Genomic DNA, 12,707 nt, shown 5'->3' on the forward strand with positions numbered 1-12,707 from the left:
CTTGGGGAGGAGGGATTTCAAGGTAAGAAAACCAAGGTAAGAAAGAAATGAGGTGGTGTTGGGCTTCTGGGGGTGACCCTGGTTCCCTGCTGGGCCTTTCCTTCCCAAATGAAGGGCTTTCCCAAAGTGCAGGACCACATAGCAAACAATAGTTTTTAGATGGACTGCTCTATCCAGCACCAAGGACAGGGAAGAAAGGACAGAGAGAGGAACAGAGGGAGGCAGGGAAAGAGGGAGTGGGGAAAAGAGGAATCAGAAAGATGGGAAGGATCAAGATGAGTATAGAACCCCTGAAGCTGGGGGCTTGGCTAAGAGTCTGCCTTCAGCTCAGGTCATGATCTCAGGGTCCTGGGATCGAGCCCTGTAGGCTCTCCTGCTCAGTGGAGGGCCTGCTTCTCCTCTCCCTCTGGTCCTCCTCCTGCTTGTGCTCTTTCTCTCTCTCTCTCTCAAAACAAACAAACAAAACAAAGAAACAAAACAAAACAAAACAAAAAAAACAACAAAACACAAAAAACCCAAACAAAACAAAAACCAAAGCTGGTACAGTACCTTTGAAGACCTCACAGGCGTCAAAAGCCATGTGATTGCCTTGCGTGGTGCTTGCAACATAAAGACGAGGAGGCAGGGGCGCCTGGGTGGCTCAGTGGGTTAAAGCCTCTGCCTTTGGCTCAGGTCATGGTCTCAGGGTCCTGGGATCGAGCCCCACATCAGGCTCTCTGCTCAGCAGGGAACCTGCTTCCTCCTCTCTCTCTGCCTGCCTCTCTGACTACTTGTGATTTCTGTCTGTCAAATAAATAAATAAAAATCTTAAAAAATTTTAAAAAAAACAAGATGAGGAGGCAGCCAGACACCTATTCTTATCATGCCCATTGTGCAGATGAGGAAATTAAGGCTCAGAGAGGCTAAGGGCCTTGTCCAAATGAGCCTTCTCTGGTGCCAAGTGGCAGTCCTCTGTTCTGCCTCATGAGTCTTGTGGCTAAGGGCCAGAGCCACGGAGTGCTGGAAGGCCCAGCCCCGAGCTGCTGGAGGCAGAGGCAAGCAGGAGTAGCTGTATGCAGACTGTGGAGTGACAGGTCTTATTTGCTGGCTGAGAGCAGGAAGCCATTCAGTAGTGGAAGCAGCAGGTGAGACTGCAGGAGAGGAGCTGCAGAGAAGTGGAAGCTGCAGTGGAAGGTGGAAGAGCCAAAAGAGGATGCAGAAGTGAGCTCAGCAAAGGGGAGAAGGGGGGAGGGCGTGCAGCCACTGCCAAGGGAGAGGAACCTGCTGCCTGAGCCCTGGGGTCACCTGTCAGGCCAGTGGCCAGCTGGCTGCTGGCCACTGACCTGCAGGGCTGGGAGGTGAGCAGTGGGGCTGCTGGGAAACTTCCAGGTTTAAGTTCATCTCCCTGGCAATTACACTCTTTTCAATCAAGTCCCTTTTTGTTACAAGCTGTATAGCAGGTGGGCTGTCAGTGTGCTCCCCCACTCCAAAGTAGGGGCTGGTTGTCTTGATTGCTATTTTGTGAACATGTTTAGCAATGCTCCAGATCCAAGTAATGAGTACTGTGTATGTCTCTCTGTGACCCCGTACAAACGCCTGTGTTTGAGGGCGCACACTCACACACAGACACACACACACTCATGTATCTGTGAACTGAAACAACAGTTTCTCAAAACAGTACTCTTTTTTTTTTTTTTTAATTTGACAGAGAGATCACAAGCAGGCAGAGAGGCAGGCAGAGAGAGAGGAGGAAGCAGGCTCCCCGAGAGAGCAGAGAGCCCGATGCGGGGCTCGATCCCAGGACTCTGAGATCATGACCTGAGCCGAAGGCAGCGGCTTAACCCACTGAGCCACCCAGGCGCCCCAAAACAGTACTCTTATTGAGATGTACTCTCCCCTTCTCCTTTCTTAGCCCCTCTTGCCTCATCTCTGTATTTTTCTTCCCTCTCATTCACTTGCATTGGGAAAAATGCTGGTCACAACCCACTAAATTGATTTTACTCCTCACTAATGGGTCTTGCCCTACAGTTCAAAGCACAGTGATCTGATGAATTGTATGAAAACTTCTTGCTGCCCTTCCTTCTTAACGATGCTGCCTATGTGACCCCTTCTCTTTTAAAGATGCGATCTCTGGGAACGTGGGCCTCATAGAAGACCAGGTGAGGGTCTGTGGAGGCTTCTTCCTTGAAACAGTAGGGGAAAGAATCTTATCACTTCTCCTCCTCAAACACAATGATGCAAATGATATTTATCTGAGGGATGGTCAACTTGCTGGCATGGGAGTTGGCTGTTCTTGTAAAGTGTATCAGCCAGGATAGTGGGCAGTTATCAGACCCGTCTGTGTACGTGTGCCAGGGCCCACACCAGGAACTTTAGGGTTTTATTTCATTTACTCTTTGCTCCAATCCTGCAAGTCCAATATCATTAGTCCCATTTTGTAGGTGAAAAAAAAAAAAAAACTGAGTGCAGAGAAGACAAATAACTAGTCTCGGGTCACACAGTGGCAGAGTTGGGATTTAAATCCAGGTCTCTGAATATCCAGAACCTCTATTATCTCGGGAACATGAGATTATTTTAACAGTTGAACATCAGCATTACCTCAGAGAACAAAACTGGTGTGTCTGGTGTCCGCTCCCTGTCCCTGTCTCTCTCTCTCTCTCTCACACACACACACCATGTAATTACTAAATCAAATCTGTATATAATTTATTGCCCAATTTGTCTTGACACGTGTACCAGGCATAATGGATCCAGCCATATTAGGTCCCCTTGTGCCCCTTCTGAGAGGAAAATGAGCATGATATGAGAGATGGAAACCTCCATGGGTGGTTGTCTGTATGCCAGCAACCTCCTTCTAGTGCAAGTAAAAAAAAAAAAAAAAAAAAAAACTACATTCCTCAGACTTCTTTGTAGCTGTTTTTCTGCATGTGAATTAAATTCCTCAACTGAATGTCTTTGCACAAGACTTGGGAAACGAAGATGAAGTGGAGGCCATCTTGTTGCTTCTTTGGGTTATGTTTCCACTGGAAAGGGAGGTTGAGGAGAAAGAGTGTGTCCTCCCAGTGATGGCATTCTAGTGCTCGTGCTCCAACTTCTGGGTGTTGAGAAGCAGCTGGAGTGGGCCCAAAGACTGAAAACCGTATCCTAGACCTAATCTTCAGCCTTGAGAGTAGTTCAAGAGAGACAGATACAGGGGCACAGCTGTAAGGCTGGTTTCCTGAGTCAGGATTCCTGGTCCCTGCCTCATGGCTGTGGGTATGATCTCAAACTCAACAGCAACAGTGGTGGCCAACAGCTCTACTGGTTGGTCAAAGTCATGGTATTCTTGGACCCAGCCTGAAGCCTACACACTTCTTACCCTTCCCAGAGGTTTTAGGCACTCCCCATTCCACGTTTTCAATCCCTTTCCATTTAAAATACCTAGTTATTTTCCATTTCTGGTGCAGAACCTAGCTGATTCATTTTCCTTCGCCCTCCATACCCCGAGCATCCAGCCCCCTTCTAAACATGCCCAGGGAGGAGACTCTCCCTTCCAAGCAAGGATGGCTATTCTACTACCAGCAGCTGAAGCTTGGTTTAGAACCCTGCTCAGTTTTTCACTTTGGCTCAGTGATTTCTGTGAAGTTATCTGCACCTATTGTTCACAAATAAAAATGTACTGTCTCATGGATGAATTGGCTAGTTTTGTTAGTCAGAACCCTGTTCAGTCTCAGGGAGCCTCAGATAATTAATCAGGTAATCCTTCTTCTGGGTATTCTGAGATCCACAGGGATTTCTGTGGAGGTAGGAGGTTCCAGGGGGAGTCCAATAGGCTGCTTTCCAACCCTGGAAATTGGCAGGGTGTCACTGTGCCCAGCTGAGCCCTTGGAAGCCAATTATAGACCACATTTTCAGTTCCCTGAGTTCCTAAGAGTAAGGGGAAGGGGGTGTTTGTCTGTCACCTGGGCAAGATTTTGTTTGTTCCCCAAAGAGGGAGAAGCAATAGGGTCTGAGTGGTTGGATTCCGCTCATCCAGGTGTGGTCCTGCATTGATGTGATTGCCTGGTTTGAGGAGGTGGCATCTACAATAGGAATCCTGGGATGGAACCACAGGCAGAGAGAGCTACCAGGCCTGCCAAACAACACCATTGAACAGATGAACAAAGCAGAGCCCAAAGAGAGGAAGGGATTGGTCCCAGGTCACAACTGTGAGTCAATGAGAAGACAGGTGACAGCTCTGGACTCCTGAGCCCCAGCTCAGTGCTCTTCCTACCTCAGCACACCATCTTCCCTTTTCTCCAGAGCACATAGGAGATAGTCATTTTTCCCAAAAGATGGGGCTGGGGACACAACCATCATGGTGGAAAAGCTGGGGTGTGAGTTAGCTAGTAAATTGTCCCTGCCCCCCTTTTAGGAGATGAGTTGCATCCAATAGGGTCCTGACAGTAAACAGATGGCACACCAAGTGGGTCATCTGAGGAAGGTTTGATAAAGGGACATTTACAAACCTGCACACGGAGAATGGGGAAATGATAAAGGATGATATAGTACTGCGAGAGAGGGTTTCAAATCCCACCCTAGGTTGGAAGGCCAAGGGGAAGGATAGTATGTGAAACACAGGGAGAGAGGGAGTTGTGTGGGGAGCCTGTGTGACAGGAACTGGGACCTTTGGTTAAGGGGCATGTCCAATGTTCAACCTAAGCAACACTACCAAGAGTGAACCAGGAGAAAAAGACCCAGATTTCTCTCTCTCTCTTCCTGCTCTTCTGCTCACTGCCAGTGCCTCCCATTGGCTAAACCCAACCAGAAGTAGGGGGAAGGGGACCCAGAGATACAGTGAGCTTCTTGGCCACAGTGTGGGGACTGGATCTAGAAGGCAAATTTTTATTGAGAGTCCTTCGCCTTGAGGTCAGGGAGAGAATCAATTCTCCAGTTTATCTGGGTACTTGCAGCAGGGGATGTGAATGGTGGTTTCAGAGAACTAGCCCTTCCCTGCCTGATTAGAGTCCAATTCCCCTGTGGAGAGATCCTATGGGCTGCTCAGCCTACCATGACCCTCAGAGATTGAAAGAAATGGCTTCAAGCGCATCTGAAAAGACTCGTTTCACCAACTTTATTTCTTGGAGAATCAAAAGGATATGTTTCTACGGAGGGGTGATTCCTGCCAACCTAAAGAGGCATGTAGAGACCAACTAATTTAAAAGTCACTTTAGAGACGGGGTGGGAAGTGGTCTGAGACACAGAGCAACACTCTCGGAGCATCCCTGAAGCAGCTGGATTAGGGTTTGGACATGTTCTTTAGGCCAGGCACCTGGCATTCCTTCTGTTTACAAATGGCTGCAGCTACCTTCTGAAGAAGGGAGAAGATGGGCAGGAATGTTGGCTGCCATCGGAGTATACACAGCTATTTTTAATACAATGTGGGAAATTTCAGGGGACCAACCATGCAAAATAGACATAAGGAGTATGAAGACCCTCATCCAGGTAACTTAACACCAATTTATACATTAAGTGGGCTTGTCTCAACAATTCCTAGTTTTTGGCTCTGTATCTCCCTCTCTTCTTGGGACTGTCCTCCCACTTGACCCTCTCTTGCTGGATCACCTCCCTCCTATCCCAGGCCAGGCAGTCTTCTTGCTCCCCAAGGTGTCTGATGAAGCATAGCCCCTTTTCTTCTGGGTACCAGGTTCCCCTCCTCAAGCTGGGGTCTCAAAAGGGCAGACAATGTTGAGACAATGTGTAGTTTAGGTCCTTCAAAAAGCAGATGTGAGGATGGGATTAAGTGTGCAAGAACATTAGTAGTGGAAACACCTGTGAAGGGAAATGCAGAAGATGCCAGGAGAGGCTGGAGAGCCGATGCAAAGAAAGACAGACCCTGAATGAAGAAGGGAGAAAAAGAATGTTGGATGGGAACATTGAAGTTTCCTGTGGACTCTAAAGAAGGTTTGGCAAGGCTGTTGGAGTGTTCTCAAGCCAAGTCCCTTGGCAGAGGAGCCTGAGTTTCTCAGGGACCTACTTACTTTAGTATCCTTGTTGCATTCCATCAATGGTTAGGAGCAGTCTATTGAAAGTGTGACCTTGGCACAAATGTGGCAATATATTTCAGAGCACAGCAGCTGGGGCTCCTGAATAACTAAGCTCCTAGTAGTCAGAGTCTGCAAGGTGCATTCTCAGGGCTGCCACAGCTCCCTACCATGTCCAGCTCACCTTGTTCTCAGCTCACAGATGTTCCCCCACTAGGCTTTACTCCCTGCCTTTTTCAGTGGCTGAAGACTAAGTCTTCCATTCTGATGAATGTGTTTTTCCTTTCCTTCAAGTTTCTTCCTCTGGCATGGCTTTGTTTCTTTCCTTTCCTTTCTTTTCCTTTCCATGGGCTCTTAACACTTCTCTAACTCTTCTACCCTTCACTTTTTCATCTGACTATTTCATATCTTGTTGAATCCAGTTTTCTTGAAAGTCTCAACATTGTCTCTTGAATCTCCAATCTATCATAATAATACCTAGTTCACCAGTGTTGAACAGAAAACTCCTTTCCTCCTCTCCCCAACTTCAATATCCCCTGTGATATGAATCCTCAACAAAATACTAGCAACCCAAATCCACCAGCATAGTAAGAGGATTATATACCGTGACCAAGTATGATTTATCCCAGGAATGCTAGGGTGGTTCAACAGAAGATAAGCAATCAGTGTAATATACCACATTAATAGAATTAAGGGGAAAAATCCAGATGATCACCTGAACTGATGATGAATATACATTTGACAAATACAATATCCTTTCATGATTTAAAAAACACTCAGAAATTAGGAATAAAAAGAAACTTCTTCAACATTATAAAGAGTATTTATGAAAAACCCATAGACTCAATGGTTAAAGACTGACAGTTTTCCCTCTAAAGCTCAACAAGAAAACAGAGCCTGCTTTCACCACTCACATTTCACCGCTCAACATTGTACTGGAAGTTCTAGTCAGAGCAAGTAGACAAGAAAAAGGTATAAAAAGCATCCAAATTGATAAGAAAGAAATAAAATAATTATCCATGTACACACACACACACATATCCATATATAAATCCATATATATACATATATAATTATCCATATATATATCATCTCAAAGAAACCATAAGAAATCACCTAGAATCAATAAAAAAAATTCAGCCAAGTTACATGGTATAAAATCAACAGTGTTCCTATAGTTCAGCAATGAACAATCTGAAAGAAGTTAAGAAAGCAATTTCATTTACAATAGTGTCTAAAAGAATGAAATACCTAGGAATAAATTTAATAGTGCAGGTAAAAGCCTTGTACAGAACTACAAAATATTGCCTGCAGAAATTAAAGAAGACCTAAATAAATGGAAAGGCATCTCTTATTCATGGGTTGCAAGATTTAATATTGTTAAGATGATAATACTACCCAAAGCAATCTTGAAGATTCAACATAATCCCTATCAAAATTCTAAGCCTTCTTTTTTTTTTTTTTCCAGAAATGGAAAAGTTTGATCCTCAATTTCACATTGAATTTCAAGGAGCCTGGAATAGCCAAAATAATCTTGAAAAAGAAGAACAAAGTTGGAAGGCACATACCTCCCAATTTCAAAATTTAATACAAAGTTACAGTAATTAAAACAGGGTGATATAGATGTAGGAAAGACATAGCAGTTAATGGAATAGGATTGAGAGTCCAGAAATAAATTCATAAATCTATAGCCAACTGATTTTCAATAAGGGTGCCAAGTTCATTCAAGGGGAAAGGATAGTCAATTCAACAAATAGTGCTGGGACAACTGGATTTCCAAATGCGAAAGAATGAATATGACCCCTACCTCACACTATATACAAACATTATTCAAAATGGATCCATGGTCAGGGCGCCTGGGCTGGCTCAGTTAGTAGAGAATGTGACTATTGATCTTAGGGGTGTAAATTCAAGTCCCATACTGTGTGCAGAAATTAATTAAAAAATAAAGTCTTAAAAAAAATGAATCAGTGGCCTAAATATAAGACCCAAAACCATACAACTCTTAGAAAAAGAGTTAGGGGTAAATCTAAATGACCTTGGATTCATTAATAGGTTCTCAGATATGACACTGAAAGTATGAGCAACAAAAGACAAAAAATGGATATTTTGTGCAGAGGACATTATCAACAAAGTGAAAATAACTTACAGAAGTGGGAAATACTTGCAGATCATATACTGAATAAGTGTTTAATATCCAAAATATATAAATAACTCCTAAACTCAACAAAAAGACAAACAACCCAATTAAAAATGGGCCAAAGACTTAAATAGACATTTTTCAAAAGACAATGTACAAATGGTCAATAACCACATAGGAAGATGCTCAACATCATTTGTCATCAGAGAAATGCAAATCAAAGCCACAGCGAGATGCTACCTCATACCTACTGGCATGACAATAACAAGCAATAACAATAACAATAACAATCATGAAAATAACAAGTAGTGGTAAGGATGTGGAAAGTTGGAAATCTTGTACTTTGTTGGTGGGAATAGAAAATGGTATAGCTGCTATAGAAAACACTTTGGCAGTTTCTCAAAAAGTTAACATAGAATTATTGTATGACTCAGCAATTTCGCTCCTGATATATACATAAAACAATTAAAAAGAGATTGAAACAGAGACTTGTACACCAGTGCTCATGGCAGCAGTGTTCACAACAGCCAAATGGTGAAAACAACCTAAGTGTTAATCACCAGATGAATGGATAAGCAAAATGTGGTGTATCCATGCAATGGAATATTATTCAGCCGTGAGAAAGAATGAAATTCCAATACATGCTACAATATGGAAATCTTGACAATGTTTTGTAAGTGAAATCAACCAGACACAAAAGGACAAAAATGGTATGATTCCACTTATATGAAATATCTAAAACAGCAAATTCATAGTGACAGAAAGTAGATTAGAGGTTACCAGGTACTGGAGGTAGAAGAGGATGGAGGATTTATTGTTTATTGAGTACAGAGTTTCCATCTGGGATGATGGAAATGTTTTGGAAATAGATACTGGTGATGGATACACAATTATGAATGTAGTTAATATCATGAACTGTACTGTTAAATATAATTAAAATAGCATACTGTACTATATATATATATCTATATTAAATATAGATAGAGATATATAATATGAAATACTAAAATATATAATGTAAAAATAGAGAATATGGGGTGCCTGGGTGGCTTATTTGGTTTAATGTCCCACTCTTGGTTTCAGCTCAGGCTACGATCTCATGGGTCATGAGATTGAGTCCTGAATTGGGCTCTGGGTTCACTGGTGAGTCTGCTTGAGATTCTCTCCCTTTGCCCCCTCTCTAAAATAAATCAATAAATCTTTAAAAATATAGAATATAAATTTACATAGTATGTAAACTATTCTATATTAAATATATATTATATATTCATTTTACCACACACACAAATTTTACCACAACCTTTTTTAAAAAGTGCATTATTATTGAGCTGGGGACCACTGTGGGAAACTGGGGTTCAACCCTGTTAGTCCTACCCTAGGGAACCACCCAGAATATACCTTAGAATGTCTCTTTGAAGAATGGAAGGCTGGACTATTTGTCCACTGGTTTCTGTCTCCCTACAGTTGATAGTAGCCCTTTGGATTGTTAACCTCTCAACATTTCCTGGCTGTGCCCAAGGGTGGGCTAAGTCCTACACCTCTGAGAAAGGCCAGAGGCAAAAAGCAGAACCTTTCTATATACCCTGAGGTGGGACTCTCTCTGTCACAGACAGTGCTGAAATCAGTGATATGAGGCACAATAAACTTCTGCTGCATGTCTCATCCTCCCTAAGTCTGGAAATCCCCTTCAATCTATAGTGTCCTTTGGAAGAAAGTGGTGGGTGGTTGTACTAGCACTCAGTTTGTCCATTCTCAAATCTCAAGATGATGACTGAGGGCTTTCATCTCTGCCAATATCTGAAGACAGATAGGATGATGGGTTGAGTCCCCAGGGGAGCCTTCCCAGGGTTCCCCAAACAACATCACCAGCATGCAGTCATCAGGGTAATAGCACAGAGGGTGTTCAACTGAAATCCAGCCCCCTCTGGGGTTCCTATCTTTTAAGTATCACTGTATTCAGTTTTCCTTCCCCTCTAAAACCTGAATCTCAGAAATCCAGGATGGAAATAAAAATTCCCAAAGAGATGTCTTCCTTGAAAGTGAACAGATGATTACAGTATCTCCCTGTGGGAAGATAAGGCAGGGCCTTCCAGAAGCAGGTTGCCTTCAGGACAAAACCCAGTATAAGTGGAAACACTCAGGTCATGGGGAACAAAAACAGGCGAGTTTCTAAATCTAACTGCCTTTGGAAATCAGTACTGCCATCTCAAATATGGGCAAAGGTGACAGAAATGATGGAATAAACCATCTCCTGGCCATGGGCTAGTGGAATGAAACAGAAGTAAAGGTCAGACTCTCTCAGCCATCATGTTGCTGTGAAGTCTGGGCACCCTTCCCTTCTCAGTTCTCCCCTTCCTGAATCTTAGTTCTCCTGATTGAAAAAAGCACATGTTAAAAAGGAGACAACTCCTGGGGTCCTTTTGAGCAACATTCTTCCTCAGTCATAGGATCCTCATCTATATCCATTTTGGGATATACATTCACGTTGCAAGTTTCCTGAGGCTGAATCTTCCTTTGCTGAAGTTTGAGGGCATGGATTTTTGTCCCTATCATCCCAATGGGTTCGTATTGACTATGTGTCGACAAGCACTCTGTGCTGAGAGCCTGGCTCTGACCTCTATAAGCTCCTCTCATCAAGAGAAAAGACAGGTGTATATGGGGGCACAGATTAATCTTTCCTGTCCTTTTCCATCCTCTTTGTGGAATTTAGTCAGAGTTTGGTATGTGTGAGTTTGGGTATGAGTAGAAGTTGGTGATAGAAAGGACTAGTCATTAAATAATATTCATGAGAAGCAGCATGGCATAACAAGGACAAAAAAATTTGCAATTAGAAGTTCAAATCTTGGCTTTGCAGCTTATTAGCTTTATTTTCTTGAGCAAATTACTCAAACTTCATTTTTTTTTTTTGTTTGGGCAATTGGGATAATGCTGGCACATAGGGTTGTTTTTAAGATTAGCAATAATCTATATAAGTACCTGGTGAATACCAGATGATCAATAACTGGTGGCCATTATTATTTGGGGCTAAGGCTATAATAGTTAGCATTCTTTTGGTTGCAAGCAACAGAAACTGACTAGCTAAGTTAAGCAAAAAAGGAACTTTGTCTGGAGGATGCTGGGATAGCTCACAAAAATCAAAGAAATAGCATAACCAGGATGCAAGATGGACAGATAATAGTATCACTTCAAGGATCTAAGCAACAGGAGGAATGGACTTCCTCTCAAGAAAACACTTTTGGAAAAGTCACCTCCAAAAATACCTGGAAGGGAAAAACCACAGAGTTCAGACAAGACCCTTGGAAGCCTTGCTACCTCCTGGGTGTCGGAGCCAGACACTGGGAAGTCCTTGGAGACCAGACTACCACCTCAATTAGTGTCCACTAAGGATGATGTCTTTTTAATGATATCCAAGTCTGGGTTTGACCTTTGCCACTGAAGGAATCTTGAACCCTGCAGAGTAAACCATGTGACTTTCAGCTGCTTTGAGTGAGGTTCTGACAAGTTGAAACTACCCTCTTCTCCCAACACATACAGCTTCAATAAGCTAGAGGATGATTAATGGATCTTGCCTTGCTATGTATTGCTTGCAACTACAGTCACCAGTTACAGGCATGGTTGGAAAAAGATTGCAGTCTATATTTTGTGTTCACTGGTTTCTACAAACTTCCATTATGCATACTGCTCATCACACCTTTGCATGCTTCTTGTTCCCTTAGAAACCCAATGAACAGAGAGTCCTACCAACACAATGTCCAATTTATTCAATGAGGTAGCACAGTACTTTCTAGAATACCAAGTGTGAGCACTGAATGGAGCCAGAGAGATCAGCTGGTCCAGGCTCTCAGTCCTGGCTGTACACTGGAATCCTATGAGACGTTTAAATACTAAGTGCCCAGGCCCCACTTGCAGAGATTCTGATGTAATTGGTCAGGTAGGGTCCAGGAGTCAGTATTTTAAAATAACTCTCAGGTGATTCTCGTATGAGTAGAGATTCAGAACTCTTGATTTGATCCAAGCTTTATTTAACAGACAGGGAAGCTGAAGTGCAGTGAGGAAGATGAGGACATGTGCTTAGGGTCACATACCTGATTCTTTGCTGAACTGGGACTTGAACCCAAGTGTCCTGATTATGCATTCAGTGCTCATTCTCCTTGGATAATTGGCTGCTCTTGTCCTGTGAAAAGTTGGAAGGCTTTCAGAAGGAGTGACACGACTTGGCATGGAGTTGGGATGGAGTTTAAGGCTGAAGGAAACCAAGGCTAGGGCAAGAAATCCTGGGACTCTGAAGCAGTGTAAATGAACTTTAAATGTGAAACACACATTAGAAACTGTAACATATCATACCATGTCCGTTTCTGGTGTGAGTGATTATGCCAGGGAGCACTAGGTCATTGTTTTGCAAAGCTGTAGTGATGTGAAAGAAAAAGGCCATTGCTCAATATTTGAGACAAAAACTGGCCAAGAGACTCCTCTCAACTCAGTTTGTCCTGGGACCTTCATGTTGGTTTTTCTGTATGCAGCTAAGCTTGTACCTTTTCTCAGTGTAGGGATACATGCCCAGGTGGCAAAAAGTTTACAAAAATGGT

Source organism: Lutra lutra, chromosome 6, assembly GCF_902655055.1.
Source record: "Lutra lutra chromosome 6, mLutLut1.2, whole genome shotgun sequence".
NCBI classification, from domain to species: Eukaryota; Metazoa; Chordata; class Mammalia; order Carnivora; family Mustelidae; genus Lutra; species Lutra lutra.